Source organism: Miscanthus floridulus, chromosome 14 (assembly GCF_019320115.1).
Source record: "Miscanthus floridulus cultivar M001 chromosome 14, ASM1932011v1, whole genome shotgun sequence".
In the NCBI taxonomy this organism is placed as follows: Eukaryota; Viridiplantae; Streptophyta; class Magnoliopsida; order Poales; family Poaceae; genus Miscanthus; species Miscanthus floridulus.
In genome coordinates this window covers 92,850,396-92,866,722 of record NC_089593.1, presented here as the reverse complement: position 1 = coordinate 92,866,722, position 16,327 = coordinate 92,850,396, and the positions used below count along the sequence as shown (strand labels likewise).

At 50.8% G+C, this 16,327-nt stretch overlaps 1 long non-coding RNA gene and 1 pseudogene across 1 annotated transcript; one reads left to right on the top strand and one right to left on the bottom strand.

The window, feature by feature from the left end:
• Window positions 1-8,364: 8,364 nt before the first annotated feature.
• LOC136504016 (putative pentatricopeptide repeat-containing protein At5g43820) lies at window positions 8,365-10,811 on the top strand (annotated as a pseudogene).
• A 3,447-nt stretch (window positions 10,812-14,258) lies between these two features.
• Window positions 14,259-15,820, bottom strand: LOC136505137 (uncharacterized). The gene is made up of 2 exons (XR_010771106.1): window positions 14,874-15,820; window positions 14,259-14,638 (listed from the first exon to the last, which is right to left on the bottom strand). It is a non-coding gene; the product is annotated as an uncharacterized lncRNA (long non-coding RNA).
• Between the last annotated feature and the right edge of the window lie 507 nt (window positions 15,821-16,327).

The window sequence follows — 16,327 nt, the reverse complement described above, 5'->3', positions numbered from 1 at the left end:
AAGCATTTGGATGCCGAAGTTCGTCAAGGCAACATTCTATGCCGAGTCATTTTTACATAGCGTGGGTGAAAGGTTATCAACACAAAGATTTACATCTAACAAGTCATAGCATGGACAAAGCACTCGACGGATCACAAAAGAGGAAGAAAAGAAAAGTACTCGACAAATCGAGGGGTCTCGTCAGGATAACGCACAGAGTTGTTTTGCGGAGCAGAGACGAAAATGGGACAAAGTACTCAGCAAGTCAAGTAACTTCGACCACACCCAGGCAAAGAATACATCAATGAAAATAAAGAATCTTCATTTAAAGAGGAGTGTAATATTACAAGGGGATGGTCAATCGGATCAGGCATTGTCATCAGAAAGGGAAATGTCAATATTTAGACTGTCTACAACCCTATTGGCTAAACCTTCGACCTCAGGCTCCATCCTCTCAACGGCGTCAAGGTATTCTTGGCTTTCAGCTTCCTCTGCTATCTTGGACAGAGGCGCCTCTGGAGCAAGGACCCAGACTTGGGCCAGCACATTCTTGGTACATACTTGAGCACACTTCTTCGCGAACTCTTGGAAACGAGTCGGAATCCGGGGAATGAACTGCGCCCAAGATTGCCCGTCATCCGCTGGAGTCTGGAGAACATCGGCTACTGAACGAAAAGATTTCCACAAAACGTTCCAATTTTCAGTAGCTGTCGCCAGCTTCCCGGACAAGCCTTCAATAGTTTTTTGGGCCTGCACAAGATCTCTGTCAGCTCTGCGCCTAATCAGCTTAGCAAGGGCGAGTTCTTCCTCAGCATGAGTAATTACCTCCTCAGCCTTATTATGACTAGAGCGGACAAGAGCCTTCATTTCATCGATACTCTCCGAGAGCTTCTGCTTCTCAACTCGGAGAACTAGACAAGACACCCAAGAATAAGTCAGCGAAAAAAGAAGTCAAAATACAAGAAGAAACAGGCAGAACCCGCAGCACCTTTGCATTCATTCTTCGCAGACTCCACCGCGGCATCTCTCTGCTTCTCCATCTCCACAACCCGGGCACGAAGGGTCTTCTCCTCCTTTTGGTGCATTTGACGCTCTGTCTCCAACTCAGCCCGGAGAAGGTCGAGATCGGCTTTCAGAGCGTCCACCTCAGAAGACAACTTTCTCTCATTCTCAAATGAGAAAAAGAAGCCAGAATGATCACGAGAGAAAGACTGAGCAAAAAGAGGCAAAGAGAAACAAGACGTAAGGACAGAAGAAAAACAAGCACGCACAAAAGGAGTGGCAGTAAAACCTACCTGGAGCTTTTCACCAAAAGAAGTCGCGAGGGTCGACAAGCTCCCCCAAGCTGTGGTCAGCTCCGATAACCGATGGGTGGCATCGAACTGTTGCACCACGTCACCAGAAAAAGAGGGACCGCCGGAAGCAAGAGAAGGGGAAGGAGAGGCCGGCTGGGGTGAAGAAGGAGCGACCAAAGCAACCTCCAGGGAAGCCGGAGCCAAACCCTCAGAAGGACCCGGCACGACGGCCACAGTCACCTCTGGAGCAGCCAAGTCCGCAACTTCGCCAGATAGCTCCGAAGCCCCTGCAGCAACTTCATCAACAGAATGTTGTGAGTCCTGAGGCTCAGAACTCGTTGGCACGGCGGGAGGCAGAGAAGAAGTCGATGAAGAAATGAGAGAAGACGAAACACTGAAAAGTGATAAAAGGAAGCACCGATAAGAACCAGAAGAAGGGAGATAGAAGCCAAAAAGATAAAGCTAGAATCTACTTACCCAACCACTTTCTTCTTCGTGAAGCCAAAAGAAGGCCTCGCAGGGGGAACCACAACGGCGAAAACGTCCCCGCCACCCGGCGACGGGAGCGGGATAGACGACAACGGAGCCGCGGAAGAAGCCGGGGCTGGAGCCGTGGAAGAACTCCGCACTAGAGGAACGGTAGAGCTTGGTACCGAGGCTACCAAAGAACTCGACACCAGAGCTTCAGAAGAAGTCAGCACGGGAGCCTCGAAAGAACTCACACCCGACCTCCGATTACTTCAAAAAGTTCAAGACTAAAAGTCAAGACAAAGAGGAGAAATTCAATGCAACAGGAATATGAAAAACAACTCACCGCCGCATGATGAGGGGTACTTGATCATCCTCTTCTTCCTCAGCCAAGGAAATCAGAGCACCTGCTGAAAAGAGGATAAAAAGTACTCGGTTCAAGAGAGAAACAGGAAAATAAAGGAACAAAGAGTATTAAATGTGCTCACCTAAGAGCATGCTAGCAACAACTGGAGTACCTGAGGGAGTACTTGGTTTGCGAGGCTTCTTGGAGACAGGCAGGCCAGATGAAGACCCATCCGTTCGCCCCCTCTTCGGGACACTGCGAGGACCGTGAGGGACTAGACGAGGAACATATTCTTCATATACATCAACAAATCCGGAAGAAACCCCAGGAAGGACGGTAGAGGTTTTGGACTTACTAATTGCAGAACTTCCAGCAAGTTTATCCCCAGTCTCTGCCACGGCGGGGAGAACATCAAGAGGGATCGGGTCAACAAAGTTCCGCCCAAGCTCCTGCGAAAAAGGATAAAACACTGAGACAAAGAAAAGCTAAGCAAGAATGGATGCAGCAAGAGTACATAAAGTACTCAAAAAAAAGATAGATAACTCACAGCTGGGGGCGGGTTGTTGGCTGAGAACTCGGAGACAGTAGGAGGAATGACGCTCACTCCTTTCAGCATCTTCTGGAGACGCTCGAGTACCTCCTCACCGGTCAGCTCAAGAGCTGGGACCATGCGTGAAGGATCCTCGGCCCCAGAATACTCGAAGCCAAGGTGCTCCCGCTCTTTCAAAGGTTGAACCCGGCGACGAAGAAAGCTCGAAACAATACCAAAGCCGGTCAAACCCTGCTGTTTCAGCATACTAATCCTATCAAGGAGTGGCTGGATCACTTGAATCTCAGCAGGTGACTCAAGTTTCTTGTCCCATCGGTCATTTACCACAGGACCAGATCCAGAGTGGACGACAAGGGAAGGGATCAAATTGGCAGCGTAAAACCACTCGGCACGCCAATCTTTTACAGAATCGACCAGGTCATAGTCAAAAAACTTAATCTTGAGACCCTGACGAAACTGAATCCCGCAACCGCCAAGAACGCTGGTTTCTTCACGGCGGGGTTGAGGTTTCAGACAAAAGAAAAAGCGAAAAAGAGATAGAGAAGGAGGGATTCCAAGGAAAGCTTCACAAAGATGAACGAAAACAGAAAGATGGAGAATGGCATTAGGGGTAAGATGGTTCAGATTAACCCCGAAATAACCAAGAAACTGATGAAGGAAGGCGGAAGCAGGAAGGCAAAGTTCGGCGCGGACAAAGGAAACGAAGAGGACAATCTCACCAGGACCCAGAGCTGGAACTCGATGCTTGCCAGTTCACGAGCTCGCGCAGCTGGTCTTCGCTTGTTGTTGGAGCCGGCCAAACCTTCTGAGCAGCCCTCATGGCCACGAACTCCTGGTTTTCGATCAAAGAAAGGGATGACTCCTCGTCCACGAAGGTCGCCTGAGACTTGCTTGCGGTTTTCTTCTTTCCCATGAACTGGCGGAAGCAAGGAAGGCACTAAGGAAGATGAAGCTAGGATGATGGTGCTCGGGTAACAACGACGATGACGGCGGCGAATTTCTGAAAGCTAGGGTTTAAAGGCAAGAGCTAGGCAGCAAGGGAAAGGAAGATAAAAGGTCTTTAAATAGATTTTTCGGTAATAAAAACGGCCCACAAGGCCCGTTAAAACACAGTGTGAGAACACAACGGTCCATTTACCGACACAGCTAAAACGATGGAGGGCACAAATCCACACAACAGTACAAACCAACGGACAGATTTCAGACTTATCCGTCCGACACCACGGCAGGGCCATCAGATCGCTACAAGAACAACTCGTCGAACCAAGAAGAAAGAAAGGGCTACCTCACAAGGAACGAAGGAACCCGGTTATTTAAGAAAGAACTCGGTAATCCTATGAACGAACAGGGATCACAGCAGAAAAGTAAAAGACAACTCAGAAGACAAGATTCGTTCCATTACAAGTGGCTTCACAAATAGAAGATTACAAATCTTACAAGACCCAACGAACTCAGTACCACGAAAAGCAAAGTAGCAAAGAGGAACGCGGACACGGCTAGGCTCTAGAACGACTACATGTCCCAAATTGCTACTCGGAAGGACAACCCGCCATCAGCTACACTATTTTCTTCAAAGGACGGACGCAGTGCATCCAAGGCGGAAATCGGCAGCACGTCAGGGCAACATGGAGCAGAGAAGGCCAGCGGGCATCTGTCTACCCAAGACCAATGTGATGCTGGATATGGTGTTGATCTGCACCGAACAGTCTCAAGACAGGCGACGAGGATCAACCCAGAACTGCCAGATGAAGGAACAAAGCCCACATCACAAGACTTCCTCCAACTACCGCCATGAACATCCTGGCACAATGCTGTCGCGGGATTAGCCTACCTCTAATCCCTATCACAAGACTTCCTCCAACTATGACAAGACGCAAAGGAACTACAAAATATGCCCGAGGGCTGCTCTACTTCACAAACTACCATATTCATGACCATGAAGGTTCAAACAGAATATCCGATGGATGAAAACAAGCACTCCAGGACAGTATTTATAGATCAAAGGAGCGGCGCACATGGACTAGGAGTACCAACGAAATAAGCCTAACAAAGGGCACAGTAAAAAAAAGGGGGACTCAATAATGGATGACTCAGGCGAGAGGGAACAGTACTCGAAGACAGGCATATTCGGAAGAATATACCAGCACAGTACAACCCGTGAACAAAAGGCATTTACACTCAACCACCACCATACAACTACCTCTGACAACAGCAGACTATCAAAGAATACGCCAAGACCTTGCATCCGAGTTCTTCCGGAACAAAATAGCAAGGAAATAAGCTCGGAGGCTGCATACTGCGAAACCACTCGGATGATGGTTTAATCCAAGACTAAAGGGCAGCTTTGAAAAAATGCCGCAAAACTACTCAAATGATGACATAACCCAACTCTCAGGAACTACTTTAGAACATAAATTTTCAAACAACATAAAGATTCAAGACCCTCCAACTTTTTGTTCCAAATAGCAAGAGGCTCGAGGGCTACACTCAGTGAGTGCCCTTTTTCTTCAAAAAAGCGCACGTCACCAAAAGACTTCTTCAACGCGGACCACTTCAAGACATTACGACAAAAATAACCTGGAACGAGCCATATTCGAGTTCAAACAGAGCAACTTCAAGACAAGATCCTCCAGCTACTTGTTCCAAATAGCAAGAGGCTCGGGGGCTACAACCAGACGGACATACTTTTTCTTCAAAAAAGCACTCACCACTCGAAGGTCCTAAGAAGCGCTACAAGGTTTCACTCCAGAAAGCACTCGGATGACGTTTGTTACTACTCATCATGACCTGAAAAAGCAAAACGAGACTTTCAGAGCTCAACCATGAAGTGCTCGGGGGCTTGTCGATACGAGACCCACAGGATACCCCACAAAGGAAAAAGAAGATCTAGTCTAACTAGAATTCTTCCCTTGTAATCCTAGTAGTAGTACTATTCAGTAATCCTACTAGTAACTCTCATTATAAACCGACTAGGACTCTAACCTCCTGACTATATAAAGGAGGGCAGGGCTCCTAGACGAGAGGACGACAATGGTACAACACAACATATCACGATCAATCCAACGCAAAGGCTAACGCTGACTGGACGTAAGGTTATTACTCGATCTATGATCGAGGGCCTGAACCAGGATAAATCGACTGTCTCTTGCGTTAACCATCGAGTTCAGCATACGCCGAAGCCCGAACATACTGCCCCGGGTACCCCCGTGGCAGGCTATCAGTGGTGAAACATCGACACTCGGGAGCAGTGGGCTGCCTGCCAAGGTGACCGGAAGAAGGGGGAGCCTTCTTCCGCGACAGGCGGCCGCAAGCGTGGCAAGCCACGCAAGGCACGCAGAGACGCCCAGGCCGGGGCACGAGGACGTGTCGAGGGTGATGCCCACAGAGGCGCCCAGGGCGGCGCCGCCGGCAAGCACAAGCCGGCACGAGACGACACCTGCCGCAACTACAGCCAGCTTGGCCATTGGGCCAAGGACTGTCGACAGCCACGACGTGGCTAGGCCCATGTCGCATAGGCGGAGGAGGAGCCGGCTCTGTTCATGGCACATGCAAGCATCGAGCTACCTCCAGCGGCACCAGTCGTAGCGGCTCTCCTCCACCTTGATGAGCCAAAAGCACACGCCCTCCTCGGCGATGGCTCCTACAACGACAAGACTGATGGGTGGTGCCTCGACACCGGTGCCACCCATCACATGACCGGTCGATGGGAGTTCTTCATCGAGCTTGACTCTAGCGTCCGAGGCTCCATCAAGTTTGGGGATGCCTCCGACGTGGAGATCAAGGACGTTGGCTCCGTCATCTTCACCGCCGTGTCTGGTGAGCACAGGCTGCTCACCAGAGTCTACTACATCCCCACGTTGAGGAACTCCATCATCAGCTTGGGACAGTTGGATGAGAATGGTTCACGCATGGTGGTTGAGGATGGAGTCATGAGGATTTGGGATCGCCATCGCCGCCTTCTTGCCAAGGTATCTAGAAGCGCAAATCGAGTCTACGTCCTTAACGTGCAGGTGGCACAACCCCTCTATCTCGCTGCTCGTCGAGATGACGAGGCGTGGTGGTGGCATGAGCGCTTCGGGCACCTTCACTTTGAGGCCCTGAAGCGGCTCAGTGCAACGGAGATGGTGCGAGGCCTGCCGTGCCTCAACCATGTGGAGCAGCTCTGCGACGTCTGCATGTTGATGAAGCAGAGACGACTCCCCTTTCCCCAGCGGGTGAGCTTTCGAGCTAAGGAGAGGCTCGAGCTTGTGCACGGAGACTTGTGTGGCCCGGTGACACCGGCCACACCGGGAGGACAACGCTACTTCCTGCTGCTCGTCGATGACCTCTCCCGCTACATGTGGGTGATGGTCCTCGGAAGCAAGGGAGAGATTGCGGACGCCATCAGGCGCTCGCAGGCTGCTGCGGAGGCGGAGTGCGGCCGCAAGCTATGTGTCTGCGCACCGACAATGGCGGTGAATTCATGTCGGCTGAATTCGCGTCGTACTACGCTGATGAGGGCATTCAGCACCACTACTCCGCGCTGTACAACCCGTAGCAGAACGGTGTCGTCGAGCGACGCAACTAGATGGTTGTGGGGATGGCTCGGGCCCTTCTCAAGCAGAGGGGGATGCCGGCTGTCTTTTGGGGAGAGGCGGTGGTATCGGCCATCTACATCCTCAACCGCTCGCCTACCAAGGCGCTCGACAGCAGGACGCCGTATGAGGCTTGGCATGGGCGCAAGCCGACGGTCTTCCACTTGTGGGTTTTCGGCTGCCTCGCGTTCGCCAAGGAGCTTGGCCACATCAGCAAGCTCGACGACAGGAGCACTCTGGGAGTGTTCATCGGCTACGCGGAGGGCTCGAAGGCCTACCGCATCTTCAACCCAAAAGACACAGCGTGTTCGCACGGCGCGCGACGTTGTGTTCGACGAAGGGCGAGGATGGGCGTGGGACAAGGCGGTGGACGACGGCTCGGCTCCGACGTACGATGACTTCACTGTCGAGTACGTCCACTTCGAGGGAGCTGGGGGAGTAGGCAGCTCTTCTTTGATGAGCGCGTCTACCCCAGTCCCCGAGCTTCCACCGACCCCGGCGCCTGCTACTCCGACAGCACCACGCTCTCCAGCCAGGACCTCGGTTGTGATGAGTTCTTTGCCGGCTCCACCATAGCCGGCATCGCCACGCACTCCAGCACCGACAGGCACCTCTCCGGGCACGTCTACTCCAACACCAGCTTGTGTCAAGCACAGCCCGGTTGAGCTCGCTACTCCGCTCTCTCATGACGAGGAGTGCATCGACGTGTACCACGACGGTGAGCCATTGCGGTACCGTATGATGGAGAACCTTCTCGGCGACCAGCCAGTGCCGGGACTGGTGCCTCATGACCTGGAGGCGTAGTTGCACCTTGTATGTGACGACGGCAAGCCTCGGTCGTTTGTAGAGGCAGAGAGACACGCTGCATGGCGCGCCGCGATGCAATTGGAGATGGATGCGATTGAGAAGAACTGCACCTGGGAGCTTGCTGACCTTCCTCATGGTCACCGCGTGATCACCCTTAAGTGGGTGTACAAGCTGAAGAGGGATGAAGCCGACGCCATCGTCAAGCACAAGGCTCGCTTGGTGGCACGAGGTTTCGTGCAGCAGGAGGGGGTCGACTTCGACGACGCCTTTGCTCCTGTGGCATGGATGGAGTCCGTGCGACTCCTCCTTGCGCTAGCTGCCCAGGAGGGCTGGTGTGTTCATCACATGGACGTCAAGTCGGCGTTCCTTAACGACGACTTGCAGGAGGAGGTCTACGTGCACCAGCCGTCGGGATTAGCGATCCTCGACAAGGAGGGCAAGGTGCTCCGCCTGCGTAAGGCCCTCTATGGCTTGTGGCAGGCACCGAGGGCATGGAATGCCAAGTTGGATTCCACGCTAAAGAGGATGGGTTTCGAGCAAAGCCCGCACGAGGCGGCCATCTATCAATGGGGCAGTGGAGGAAATGCTCTGCTGGTGGGTGTCTACGTCGACGACTTGGTGAGCACCGACACCAAGGATGCGGAGGTGGCGGCATTCAAGGAAGAGATGAAGGCCACTTTTCAGATGAGTGACCTAGGGCCTCTCTCCTTCTACCTAGGAATCGAGGTGCACCAGGATGACTCCAGGATCACGCTTCGATAGACCGCCTATGCCAAGCGTGTCGTTGAGCTAGCTGGGCTCACCGATTGTAACCTAGCTTTCACTCCAATGGAGGAGTGGCTAAAGCTGAGCCGCGACATCACGATGGAGGAGGTGGACGCTATGCAGTACCGGCGTCTTGTGGGGAGCCTTCGCTACCTCGCCCACACACGGTCGGACTTGGCATTCTCCGTCGGCTACGTTAGTCGGTTCATGCAGAGACCGACGACGGAGCACCAGCAGGCTGTGAAGAGGATCATCCGCTATGTTGCGGGGACTCTCGACCACGACCTCTACTACCCTAGGTGCCCTGGGGCGGCGCACTTCGTCGGGTACAGCGATAGCGATCACGCCGGCGACATCGACACCAGCAAGAGCACGAGTGGGATCCTCTTCCTCCTCGGCAAGTGCCTCGTTAGCTGGCAGTCGGTCAAGCAGCAAGTGATGGCCCTGTCCAGCTGCGAGGCCGAATACATAGCGGCCTCCACCGCTTCGACTCAGGCGCTCTGGCTCGCTCGACTGCTTGGTGATCTCCTCGGCAGAGACATTAGAGCGGTGGAGCTCAGGATGGACAGCAAGTTCGCTCTGGCCCTGGCAAAGAACCCTGTTTTCCATGAACGGAGTAAGCACATCCGGGTAAGGTACCACTTCATCCGAGGCTGTTTGGAGGAAGGGAGCATCAAGGCGAGCTACATCAACACCAAGGATCAGCTTGTGGACCTGCTTACCAAGCCTCCTGGGAGGATAAGTTTCTTGAGCTCTGCTCCAGGACCGGGATGGTTCAACTTTCCCACAAGACGACGCACAAGACTTAAGGGGAGAATGATGGATAAGTCTCTGTGTTGGCTGGTCTTTGTGGGGCTGCAACATATGGTCTTTGTAGCAGCATGGTGGTCTTGCTGCCCATTAAGGACAGCATCCTTGACTAGCTAGGACATTATCTTAACATCTAGGACAGCATCTAGGACAGTATCTTAGCATCTAGGACTAGCATCTTGGTATATGCTTGGCTGGCTAGCAGCCTATAAATATGTATCCCCAACCTCTCAAGTTGGCATGACATTTGTGTGAGAAATAAACCAGAAAATTGCTCCAACTCCTAGTGTCATCCTCTCTCAATGAGAGTAAGAATTCTGCTACTACCAAGAGTAAGAATTCAGCGACTAACATGGACAAGGTTTGGGAGTGTTGATAAATTGCAGGAGGTTTGGAAATATATATGCAGGAGGATGGGCTGGTTCCAGATGAGGTTACACACTGCCATCTAATTGAGGGACTGGGTAGAGCGGGGCGGATTGAGGATGCACTCAGGGTGTTTGAGAATATGGTACATGGGAGACATGGTCCAACTACAACGGCCTACAAGGCTACAATGCACTTATTTTCAATTTTATTTCTGCTGGTGATTTCGACAGGCGCATCAAGTATTACAAGGATATGCTGGAAAAGAATTGTCCCCCAAACATCGACACGTACTCCAAGATGATTAAAGCCTTTCTGGAAGGTCGCAGGGTAGCTGATGCGCTCCACATGTTTGATGACATGGTGGCTCGAGGTGTTCTGCCAAATACTGGGGGTAATAACATCATTTATCGAGCCATTGTGTTCATTTGGACCACCCCACGCTGCTTTGATGATCTACAAAAAGAGCAGGAGGGCTGGTTGTGTAATATCCTTGAAAGCTTATAAGCTTCTGCTCGAAAGGCTCGCTAAATATAGGAAGAGTGGAACTGTTTTGGACATTTGGGAAGACATGCAGGAGTGCAGATATCAACCCCGATAAAGAGATTTACGAGTTTATTGTAAATGGGCTTTGCAACATGGGTAAGGTTGATGCTGCTGTGTCTGTGGTGGAGGAATCACTTCAGAATGGATTCTGTCTTGGCAGAGTTACTTACAGCAAACTGAACAACAAGCTGTTGGAGGTTGACAAAGTTGAGACCGCATACAATTTGTTCAAGAAAGTTTTTTTTTTAAACAAACGCGGGGGAGCTTCCCCACCTATGATTATTATGATAGCAGCCTCCAGTTAAACCGTGGAGGTAGCAGTTAGGCCCCGTTTAGTTCCAAAAAATTTTTGCGCAGTACTCGTCACATCAAATCTTGCGGCACATGCATGGAATACTAAATGTAGACGAAAAAAAAACTAATTACACAGTTGGGTGAGAAATCGCGAGACGAAACTTTTGATCATAATTAGTCCATAATTAGACACTAATTACTAAATACAAACGAAAGTGCTACAGTAGCCAAAACCCAAAAAATTTTGGATCTAAACACGCCCTTAAGTTACAGGAGCGGAGGTACAGACGCCAATGCTTGAGGCCAGCGAATTGGTCAGCATTAAGGCGTTTTTCCCCCAAATAACAAGATCATCACAAACTCTAAAATTATACGCCTATCACATGAAAATCAAAGATGCATGCATGTGCACTTACTAATGCATGGAACTATTGCCGTGCGAATGGTTGGCATTCCTGAGCATAACCACTTGACCAGTTTGTGTTTGGATGGTAAATCAACAGAAGAGCTGCAGAGAGTAACGCCATTGACGCGCACCCAGGTCATCCTGCAGCCAACAGCATGTGGCCTAACAGCTCAAGTTGAGGAGCAGAACGGTGATGGAGTTTGAAGAATGTGAGCTGCAGCACTTGAAGGCCAAAATGACAGCTTTAAGCAAGTATCTTTTAATTTGTGAGTGTTGTAAGTTGTAACCCTTTCTTGATGTACCCCAGCTGGCACGTGGCAGAAAAAAGTTAGTATTAGTACTAACAGCTCGTTCGTTGATTGGTTTTTGGGCTGATAAGCCTGATTGATGCTGATTTGTTGTGAGAGAAAAATATTATACCATGGCTGATAAGCCATGACTGAAACCAACAAGCGAATATGGTGTAAGATAGTAGCAGTCCGCATTAATAATCAAGAGATGAAGCCTGACCGAGGTGCATTGACTTCATCATGACCTTTGTATTTCTCATCTTGCATCATGTTCGCTTGGCTTATAAGTCGTATTTTTTCAGGCAACAAACAATATTTTTCTTTCACAATAAATCAACCAACAGTACTTTCAGCCATGGCTTATCAGCCAAGCGATCATGGCATATAAGTACAATATTATTTACCTTTCTCGTCTTCATCTGTTCGCTTGAGCTTATTCAGCACTACTTTTTAGTTATGAAATAGTATTTTTCTTTCACAATATTTCAGCATCAGCATAAGCCAAATTTCAACATAAGCGAATAGGCTCGACCAAAGTATGTGACTTGCGCTTTGCTCCATCTGCCGTGGCACCGCACTCCGTTGCGTTAGCCGTGCTCTCTCCACTGCCGCGCATCCTCCCACGCATCAATGGCTGGACCTTCATGCCAGCCACCGACCCACTGTGAGGCCATGCTCTTTGTCATCCATGCCGGAAGCGCGATGATAGGCTTCTGCTCACCCGATGGTGGCGGCGAGCTCGATCCGCCACGCCTCCTGTGTCGCGCGGCGGCGCGATGCCAGGGAATTCGCCACTATGATTGACTGGAAAGAAAAAAAAAACAATATGATTGACATTGAACAAAAATGAATAGTAGATTTCAGGTCATGATGGCATAACCAATTTTTTTTTGGTAGCTACAACTACAAGCCTACAACCTCGTGCCAAAAAAAAACACTAACCATGCATGGAAGATGTAATTCACAAACTCAAGCAGCGATGGACCGGACACCAGATAATAACTTTAATTTGTCGCACGGCCGGGGAAGATCCATGATGGGAGGCACATGCGTACCTTTAGCGGTAATGCTACTTATCAGACACTGGGGGGTTAGTCGATCCTTCGGACATAGCTCCTCTACTCATTCGCTTGCTATTAAAAAAATTCCTCCACTCCGCTTATCCTCCACTCATCCGCTGGCTCGCTCGCCTCTTGCCCCTTCCACCGCATGCGCCGCCTGCTCCCTCCATGGCTGGCAGCGGCGCCCTCACCCACCTCGGCACGCACCCTTCCCTATCCCGACGCGTTGCCATGCCTACCTCCCTGGTTGGCGGCGGCACCCTCACCTACCCCGGTAGCTCCTTCCCCTACCCTGGCGCTGCCTCTCCCCTACCCCAACATCCTTCGTCACCTCGACGTCCTCCCCCACCGGGAGCCCCCAACGCCCGCAGATCTGGTGGCCCTCTCCCCCACACCGCGCGAGATCCATGGAGCACGAGTGAGATCCTTTGGAGGTGGCGCGGTGAGGGGAGTCGGCGGCGCTCCCTCACCTGGGCGAGACGCCCTCCCCACCCCCGGCAGTGCCCTCTCCCACCCGGCGACCGTGCTTTCCCCACCTTGGTGGCCATGGCGCTCCCTGCGCCAAGCTCTTTCTCTCCCTATGTTGCATATGTATGTTTCAAGTGTTTCAGATGCATGTTGCATTTGTTTCATATGGATGTTGCAAAAGTAAATCGGGGGATGTTGCTTATGTTGCAATTGTTTCAGAGGTATGTTGCAAACGTATGTTTCGAGCATTTCAGATGTTTCAGAGGTATGTTTCATCTGTGTTTTCCGAACACATGCTGCAAGTGTATTTATCTGGATGTTGCATATGTTTCACACATACGTTGCATGCGTTTTATTTGGATGTTTGCGTATAGTTGCAATGGTTTTCAAGTGTTTTTCAGGTGTTTTTTCAAGTGTTTTAGAAGCATGTTTCAAGTGTTTTAACTGCCTTCAGACGTATGTGTGCAACTTTTGTATTTAGATGTTTCAAAAGTAGATCGAATGTTGCATTTCTTCTCCCCACCTTCTGCTGCATCGTCTCTCTCGACGTTGGCAGGGCATCTATCACTAGTAGAGAACAGACCTTTCATCCGAGGTCAAAATGGGCTCTAGTCCCGATATTTTTTGCGCCCGGGACTAGAGAGACCTTTAGTCCCGGTTGGTGTCTCCAACCGGGACTAAAGGTCCCTGCCCAACGGCTACCGCGCTCGGCAGACCTTTACTCCCGGTTGGAGCCACCAACCGGGACTAAAAGTCCTCCAACCTTTAGTCCCGGTTGGTAACACCAACCGGGACTAAATGTCCCCCGATGAATTAGTTCAAAAGGGAAGCATCCCATCCATTGTCAGATGTGTTGTGTAGGTGGGGTGGTAAGCTACACGCGAGGCAATGCATGAGGTCTTGGGTTCGAATCTCACGGGACGCAGCGGTGGGAGGCATTTTTTTTAAAGCTGGGAGGACCTTTAGTCTCGGTTGGTGTTATCCACCGGGACTAAACCGGGACTAGAGGGGGTTCTCCACCGGGAGTAAAGCCCGTCCCTCCACTAGTGTATACGAAGCCGCTGCCGGGTCCTTTTGAATCGGAGGCACCACACGCCCTTCCCTGCTTGTCGCTCGGGTGGCACGGGCCCCGCGTGAAGCACAAAACGGAGTGTAGCGTGCGGGCGTCCGTTCGGATGTCCTGGCGCTATCACCTCCGTTTGTTTTTTAGAATTCAAGGCAAAGACCATTCACTACAGAAACCATCCATACAGTATTCAGGTGGTTCACACCATTCACTCTCAGTTCATCAACCGCAGAAACAAGATACAAGCGACCAGCGAAAAAACTTGAAACTCCCAAGAACGCCTGATGATGTGCAACCTCTAAGCTAAACCAAACACTACCACTAGAAGGATCATCAACCACCAAGGAGGAGGACAGTCTGCTCTTGAGATCTTCAGGAACTCCCTTGGACTTCCAAATCATGGCTTCTTTATACTTCATCTTGTCCCAGTCACTTCCCACTTGATGTAACCAGTCAATCTTGTAGGTCTTGTGGCCAGATTCCTGAGCTTCTCCAAGTTTTCTTCTCCTGAGGACAGAGCAGCAGCCCCCAACCTTGAAGCATCACCCTGAAAACAAAGTTTATTTCAGAGTTTCCAGAGCCCCCGCAGAGCTGCAGCTGTGAACATTTTACAGACTACAAATTTACTGTTGCTAAGCCAAAGTTGGTCAATGGACAGAGAGTCCACCCCAATCTATTCCTATAAAAAATCTCAGAAATAATAGTCGTCCATGGCTGTTTAGCAACTACACATTCAAAAAACAAGTGATTACTCGATTCGTTATCTGAACGCACATGCGTACCTTAATCATTGCTTCTCCTTGTAGACGAAGAAGGCGATGAATCCTCCGGCAACAGTCGCGAAAGCCACGAGCCACACAAGCAGCGCCAACGTGGGTGGCATAACGGCCGCGACTTTGGAAGAGAAAGCGAAGGTGAGTAGCGTCGTCAAGATCCACACAGCGACCTTGAGCCACCCTCTCGTGGACGAGCCGGCAGGTGCTCGCTCGTACATCCTCAGGCAGGCGAACAGTGCGAGCAGATCGGCATAGGAAAACCCGACGAAGGCAATGGCCATCGCATCTCCTTGCGACCGGACGATAGCCATCCCGGAGTTGAAGGTGAGAATGGTGAGACCCAGCAAGGTGAACCAGGGGACACTCCTGTCGCCATCTTGGGCACGGCGGACGTCGGGGTTGTTCGCCTCCTGATCCTTCAGAAGGAATTGCTCCCCCGAACTGTGTGGCCTGGGGACGGCAGCTTGAAGAGCGGTGGCCATGTCCGACTCCGACAGGAATCGAATAAAGTTAATTTCCCGCCAACAGGGATAAACTCACTTGCAAAATCTAAGCCCTTTGCATGGTAGTGCCGCTCACTGCGTCGATCGAGCTTCTTTATACTCTTGCAGACGATGCGATTGTGAACCTTAACTTCGATGAAGCTCAGTCCAAGGTGCCTTCGTGCGCGGCTTCGTCAGAAAATTAAAATATAAATAAAAGTAAAAAAGAAAAAGAAAAAGAGAAAAGAGAAAGTGCGAGTGGGCAAGGAAGCTTCCTCGAAGTTGCGCGCCTTTGCTGTCAGCCTGTCGTGATGCACGCGCACGACAACAACTGCATTACTCCAATGCGGAAAAACCGTGTCGCCTGCTGTTTGGCCCACACTCAGTAGCAAGGGAGTCTATGGATATCGTACGCTTCGTGGGACCCACGTTGGCAGCTGTCGCCTGCAGTTTGGCCCACACTCAGTGGAAAAGAACCAATATACATCCGGTCCCCCGTAAAGGGCACCTCTTAGGGCGTGATGGTAGGCGAACCGGACCATTGTCGCACTGTTTAGTTGTCGAACCTCGTTCATGTGGTGTGATTGGTTGTTCTGCTCGTATCTTTCGTCTGTATCCTTTCATTCATCTGGCCTCTTCCATCCCGCACGACTTCGTCTTCTAGATTTCTCCTTCCCTTATGATGCAGGATGACTTGATTCACTCAGGATGCAGGGACCCATGTGTCCGACACCCAAAAAACGGATGCATGCATGCAACCAAACACAACCGCGTCTCGTACTGAACCAACAGCAAAGAACAACCAAACACGATCACCTACACGAGCTCAACCCGACTTTTTTGGTCCTGCACAGCCTGTCCATCCTAGCTAAGGCTTACTCTGCAACCAATCACGCCCTTAAGAAAAGAGGAACACCCTGCAGCTTAATTCTCTTTATAAATTTGATATCATAAATCTTTTTAACTCTCTTTATAAAT